Below are 7,436 nucleotides of genomic sequence, written 5' to 3'. Positions count from 1 at the left end.
CTAAGGGGTATTTGAAAGAACGGTCGGCCATTTGTAGAGTTATATTGGTAGCTTTTAACTTACCCATATTCAACTTGGAGCACACAGATAATGGCATGACGCTAACACTAGCACCTAAATCACATAATGCATTATCAATCAAGAGATTGCCAATATGACAAGGGATAGAAAAACTACCCGGATCTTTTAATTTAGGTGGAGACTTATTTTGAAGTACGGCACTACACTCTGCAGTGAAAGCTACTGTCTCTACCTCACTAATAGACCTTTTTCTCGTCAATATTTCTTTCATAAATTTTGCATAAGAGGGGATTTGTGTTATCAATTCAGTAAAGGGAACTGTTACCTTCAAATCTTTAACCACCTCCAGGAACTTACCAAACTGCTTATCCAAGTTTGTCTTCAATTAACGATTGGGGAAAGGAAGTTTGATGATTGGCTTTGGAGCATTCTTATTCTTGTCTGGAGTAGCCACCTTCTCTGGAGTTGTACCCTTCAATGTAGAGTTAGATATGTTAGTATTATCCTTTACCCCTGCAGGGCTATCAACTACATTGTTTGGTTTAATGGAATCAAGATTAGCATTATTTGGTAAAACAGGTTCATCAACTCTAGGCATAGAGGGCCCTTCATAGTTCGAACCACTCCTTAGAGTAATTGCAAATGCTTGATCCGTAGGCCTTGTAGGTTGTGCCGGCAAGGCTCCCTGTTGGCGGGCTTGTAGAGTAGCGGAGAGTTGCGCAATTTGATTATCTACAATTTTATTATGCGCTAAAATTTGATCAATTGTCGCATCTCTGCTCTCCATATGCTTTTGCATATTGACCAACATTGCTCTAATTTCCGCCAGAGAAGGGTCGGAAGATGAGGAGGGTTGTTGTGGCTGGTTCTTCTGGCTATCATTGGGATGATAATATTTCTGCTGCTGTTGCTGCGGCGCCTGTGGTTCTTGTGGTGGTGGATTTTGAACATTAGTGCTCCGGTAGGAAAGGTATGGATGATTCCGATACCCAGGATTGTAAGTGTTGGAGTATGGGTTATTCTGCCTATAAGCTTGGAAGGCATTAACTTGCTCCACGGAACTCCTGCAATCCTGCTCCCAATGACCTACAATACCACAATTTTCACAGAAAGCCTCATTAGAATTATTATTAATCGCAGAAACATTGGCTACATTAGCAGTGCTCAGGTTATCTAATTTTTGGGAAATAGAGGTTAATTGAGCTTGCAGAAAGGATACATAGTCGACACTATGCTTCCCCTTGTTAGAAAATCCTCTGGGATTCCCATATTGGGAATTGTGTATCGCCATATCTTCAATAACCTCACCTGCATCATCAACATTAAGATTCATAAATCTCCCACTAGCTGCAGAGTCTAAAATTATTCTAGAGGAATTTCCAATGTCGTTATAAAAGGCTTGGATTAACTACCATTGTGCTAAATTATGGTGAGGGCATTCTCTTTGTAAGTCCTTGAACCTCTCCCAAGCCTCATATAAAGACTCATCGGCTTCTTGGGCAAAGTTCTGAATCGCACTCCGTAGTACTGATGTTCTCTCTGCAGGATAATACTTGTTATAGAAATTCAAAACAAGAGTTTCCCAGTCAGTTATACCAAGTGTAGTTCTATTTAAGCCATTAAACCACAATTTAGCTTTTCCAGTTAAAGAGAAAGGGAAGAGAATCTCCCTAATTTGGTCTTGAGTGACCCCGGCTTGCCTGATGGTGTTGCAATATTGACAATAGTCGGCAATGTGAAGATTCGGGTCTTCACCCTTGGCTCCACTGAATTGCTTCCTCTCTATCATCGTTATAAATTGAGGTTTGATTTCAAATTGAACCCCATCAAGAGCCGGAGTAGGGGTGAGATGTGGAAAATCCATAAGCTTTGGTTGTGAATAATCACTAAGCTTCTTTGGAGCCGTCATCTCTGATTCTGTGTCTGATGATGCCTCTAAATCGCTAGAATCAGTTGGAGGATCGCGGTGATTATTGTTATTATCACCAGAATCTGCCAGGATTTTCTTGTAGAAGTTTTTCTGTCTATGGAAGGAACGTTCGATCTCAGGATCGAATGGGATATAACCTGATCTGGAACACCTGGGCATAAACAAAAACTAGAAGCAAATATGAGATTTGTCTCAGAGAACTAACGCTCTCTGAGACAAAAGAGAAATAATCTAGACTACAAAAACAATCAGAAATAAAAATAAAACCGTTTCCCCGGCAACGGCGCCAAATTTTGACAGGGTAAAGTCGTATCCCCCAATCAAAAATAATTACCTAAATCTCTAACTTAAGTAGATAGGGAAGTAGGGTCGAACTCCACAGGGAAACAGGTCTTTTTAATTCTAATTAATTATTATAATCTAAATTATTTAAGTAACCAATATTTATAATTAAGTAAGAAACTAAACTACTAAGGTTGAGAATAGGAAGATAACAATATATGAAAGGATCTAGGGCATAGGTTCACCAATAAATAATACTCCAGGGTAAAACATAGTAATCAATCATTGACATTGCATAAATAACATGATTAACAGGCTCTCGCAATTTATTAATCAACATAGATCTAACAGGCTCTCGCAATTTACTAGATCTAAGTTCTTATTGAAAATAGCATTTAATATACAATTAACATCTGCTCGATTCATCAATTTAATATTGCTATACTTTTACAAGCCGCAATTGTAAAACATTAAAACAATCCAATAAGAAATTATCATGCAATACCAATAATCAATAATAGTCAATCATCAATGCATCAATTAACAAGATTGTAAAGGGCTCTCGCTACGTATTACAATCACACAATTAATTTACCGGTATTAAATCTCATTTCTCGAATCTTGACTTAACCATTTATAAATTAACTTGCCTATTGAAACTAGACCTAAACATTAATTCTAATCTCTCGATTATTGAATCAATATTGTCAAACTCATGCATAAAAGATAGGCCTAATCTAGTCACAGAGCATTAAATCAATCAATAGGAAATTAATCTAGCATTGATAATCAACAACAATAATTTACCCCTTCATATTATTTATTAGATCCCCATAAACCCTAGAAATTAAACTACTCACAAATCATCATGACTAAACTAATCAAATAAATAAATAAAAGCATAATCAAGGGAGTAAATAAAATAACTGAAATTAAAGGGGAAGAAATTGTTACCAAAAAGTAATCAAGAATTAATGGAAGAATTAAGGACAAAAGTTTAGAGAAAGAATTCTAAGAGAATAATTAAGAGAGTAAAGAAAGAGTAAAAAGGAGAGGAAGAGAAGAAGAAGTGATCCTAAAATCGTATTACGGAGGAATATTTATACTCCGTACAAAATCCTAAATTAAAACAAATTAAAACGACGTTAAGCGTCAACTAATAAAACACGCGCCCGATCGGGCGAGGCACCGCCCGATCTGGCGCGCCTTCGGGCGCCAGCCTTTGCTTCTCTCGCCCGGCCGGGCGCGCCTCCGGGCGCCAGCCTTTTTGGCCGGGCGCCGACCTTTGCTTCTCCCGCCCGGCCGGGCGCGCCTCCGGGCGCCAGCCTTTTTGGCCGGGCGGCTCTCTTGGGCCACTATTTGGACTACGATTGGGCTCCAATTCTTCGGGCCAATCTGGGTTTCCTCTTTGGGTCTTGAATACTCGGTCCAAATGCCCCGGTATCACCTATACCGAGCCCTTATTCGGAGCCACCGGACGGGTCATTTTAACAATGAAGTCGGCAAACGCCTGACCTTTCACTGCCTTTCTTGGTTCGTAAGTGATTTCAAGACTTTGCATTTCAATAGCCCATTTCAACATTCTCCCGGATGAGTCCAAGGTAGACATTGGCCGCTTGAGTGGCTGGTCGGTGTAAATCACTACCGGATGTGCCAGAAAGTAGGGCTTCAATTTTTTGAAAGCCATATACAGAGCAAGGCCAAATTTTTCAACCATGGGATACCGGAGTTCAGCATTTTTAAGAACATAGCTAATTAAGTAAACCGGGAGCTGCACGCCGTCTCGCTCAGCAAGGAGAACGGCACTAAGGGCATGACCTGAGACGGCTAAATACATGTACAACGTCTCCCTAGGTAAAGGACTAACCAACCTAGGTAGAAAATGTAAATGCTCTTTCAACCTCTGGAATGTCGTCTCAGCATCATCCCTCCATTCAAATCTGGTCTTCTTCCTGATTGCTTGGAAGAAGTAGAGGCACTTGTCGCCTGACCGGCTGAGGAACCTCCCCAGGGCGGCCAGACAGCCGGTGAGTCTCTGCACTTCCTTGACTGAACGGGGTGACTTCATGTCTATCACCGCCTGTATCTTTTCAGGGTTAGCCTCTATCCCCCTTTGATCAATCAGGAATCCGAGAAACTTCCTAGACTCAACACCAAAGACGCACTTCTTAGGATTTAACATAACCTTATGCCGCCTGAGGGTGGTGAATGTTTCTCGGAGATCAGCAAGGTGACCCGTCTGGAGCTTGGATTTGACTATCATATCATCAATGTACGCCTCCACATTCCTCCCAATATGATTAATGAAGACCGTATTAATCATCCGTTGGAAAGTGGCAGGCGCATTTTTCAAGCCAAACGGCATCACAGTATAACAGAATAACCCCTGATCAGTGACGAAGGCCGTCTTCTCTTGATCTTTCTTCCACAAGGGTATCTGATGGAAGCCGGAGTAGGCATCCATGAAGCTCATCAAGGCGTGACCGGCTGTAGAATCGACCAGACTGTCGATCTTTGGAAGCGGGTAACTGTCCTTTGGACACGCCTTGTTGAGGTCTGTGTAATCAACACACATGCTCCAGGTCCCATTCGGTTTCTTAACAAGGACCACATTGGCCACCCAGTCGGGAAAATTACAAGGCCGGATGAACCTGGCGTCTAGCAGCTTTTTGACTTCGGCAGCTGCCGCCTGACTTCTTTCCTCACCGTGGTTTCTTTTCTTTTGCCGGATGGGCTTCTTTTAAGGATCCACGGCGAGCTTGTGGACAGCAAGATCCGGGCTGACACTTGGCATCTCTTCCACTTCAAAGGCAAAAATGTCTTTGAATTCCTTCAGCAGAAGGTGCAAGTCTGCACCCAAAGTAGCATGAGCAACCGTCCTAACCTTTACAGTACGTTCCGGAAGGCTGTCATCCAGAACGAGGTCAATGCTTTCACCAGTCGATTGGGGACGGAGCTCATCTGACCGTTCACCGGTCAGTGATTGCTATTTTTTCTCCTTCTTCACCTCCACCAGCAGAGGTGCCTTTCTTTTCTTTCCGGCTACTGGTGGGGCAGGTGCTGGATCGGCATCCTTGACATTGTCAAGGTCAATTGGTTCCTGACCGCCTGGGGACACATTGTCCCTGACGGCTGAGAGATAGCACTCCCGGGCCGTCTTCTGATCCCCATTCAAGGAACCAACAGAGCCGTCATCCCCCACATATTTGATGAGCATCAGAGACGAGATGATTACTGCCTTGGCTACGTTGAGGGTTGGCCGGCCAAGGATAATGTTGTAGGCGGTCAACTCCTCACCGACCAAGAATCTGACGACAATATGTCGTCCCTGGCCTTTCTCTCCCAGCCGGATGGGCAAGTCAATTCTTCCGGCTGGGTAGACCATCCCACCCCCAAAACCAACCAAGGAGTGGGTGACTGGATGCATGCTGCTGACATTGTATTTTAGCTTTTGCAGGCACCGGAGGCTGATGATGTCTAATGAGCTGCCGGTGTCAATAAGGATCCGTCCAACCAGCTGGTTGGCAACCTTACATTCAATGACAACCGGGTCATCATGCGGACGGCGGACGCTGCCCCTATCCTTTTCAGTAATCAAGACGTCTGGGAAGGAGGTGCTTCCAGACGCCTGCTCATCATCATCCTTGTCCATCTTTCGAAGATGGCTCTTGGTGCCCCGGATGGTAGGGCCACCACAGGAGAACCCGCCTGCTATTGTGTAGACCGGCTCCTTGTCAATTCTTAGAAATGTAGGACTTCAACAGCCCTTTGTCAGCCAGACGGTCCAACGCCCGCTGAAGACTGAAGCAGTCGTTGGTATCATGGCCGACCTCCTCATGGAACTGACAGAATTTGTTTTTGTTCCGTGACTGGACAGAACTCTTCATAGGATTCGGCTTCTCAATGGACAGCCGGTCCTTTACCTCCATGAGGATGGAGTTGCAGTCTTTGTTAAACTCGTACTTGGGGACGTACGGTTTAAACTCTTTCTTTTTCTTCTGAGACGGCTGGTCAGAATCATTAACCGCCCAGATTTCTTTTCTTTTCTTGCTCTCTTATTTATTTTTGGCCGGCTGAGCAGACCGGCTGTCTTTCGATTTGTCGGACTTCTTGGAGTCCGACTGATTACCAGGCGAGCAGAGGTCAGTAGCTTGAATGTAACTTTCCGCCTCCCTCAGGGCCGCCTGTAAGGTGAAAGCCCCTTTTCTGACTAGGTCGAACTTAAAGGTCGACCCGTCTCTCAAACCTTTGAAAAAGTCTGTAAAAGCTACCTCATCAGACAGTCCCTGAATCTGAATTTTGATCAGATTGAACCGCCTGACATATGAGCGCAACCCTTCTCTCTCTCCCCGCTTAACAGTGCTCAAATCAAGGCTTGTTTTCTTAGCAGGGATGTTCATTGAGAAGTTAGAAGAAAACAGGAAGGCTAGCTTCCTGAAGCTATCGATGGACCCGGCTGGCAGATTACCAAACCATTATTGGGCAATGCCCTTCAATGTAGCCGGGAAACATCGACACCAAGTGGAATCATCCAACCCCTGCAGATACATGAGGTTGGTGTAAGCCATGAGGTGGTCTTCCGGATTGGTGGTACCATCATAGGTACCAACCAATACATTCTTAACCTTGGTCGGCTGGGCCGCCTCGGTTATCTCCCGAGTGAACGCAGAAGGTTGTTCACCCAGGCGCAGCAGACGAAGCTGCCAGTCCAATGGCTGGACATTTGGATATGCCGCCTGACCTCCAAAGAAGGCCGGCTGCATGAAGTGAGGAGGATATTGTCCATAAGCCTGAGTAGGCACATACGGTACAGCTCCAATCATGTGAGGCCAGAATGGACGGTATTACTGCATGTCTGGCTCTCATGCAAGGAGGGTGCACTCCCTGCAGAAATATTGTTGAAGCTGTCTGGAAAGTTTGACGTTGAAGCCGACTCAGACAGCGATTGGTTTCTCTTCCGGTTAATGATCTCCCGGGCATCAAGAGTTGATTTTTTACTTCTCACCGGCTGTTGAGTCCGACGGGAGTTAATTGTTATTCCCCTTGGGGAGAAGAATTTTGGACCAATCAATGGTCCCGGCTGCCTTATCCTTTGGATGAGGAGTGGGCTGCCGATCTTTGACTGACTTCCCCTTTTCCAGAGGAGTCTTCTTGGTCGACTGACCTTTACTTGGGCCAGCCCGGCTTTTGGTGATCAGCTCTT

The 7,436-nt window shown here is 44.5% G+C and overlaps 1 non-coding gene across 1 annotated transcript; it reads left to right on the top strand.

Annotated features, from left to right (window-relative positions):
* Window positions 1–1,442: 1,442 nt before the first annotated feature.
* LOC145560988 (small nucleolar RNA R71) lies at window positions 1,443–1,549 on the top strand. The gene has a single exon (XR_014093574.1). It is a non-coding gene; the product is annotated as a small nucleolar RNA R71 (small nucleolar RNA).
* Window positions 1,550–7,436: the final 5,887 nt, after the last annotated feature.

The sequence above is a fragment of the Chenopodium album genome, chromosome 9 (assembly GCF_948465745.1).
Source record: "Chenopodium album chromosome 9, dcCheAlbu1.1, whole genome shotgun sequence".
Classification (NCBI taxonomy): Eukaryota; Viridiplantae; Streptophyta; class Magnoliopsida; order Caryophyllales; family Amaranthaceae; genus Chenopodium; species Chenopodium album.
This window is presented reverse-complemented; position numbering and strand designations above follow the sequence as displayed.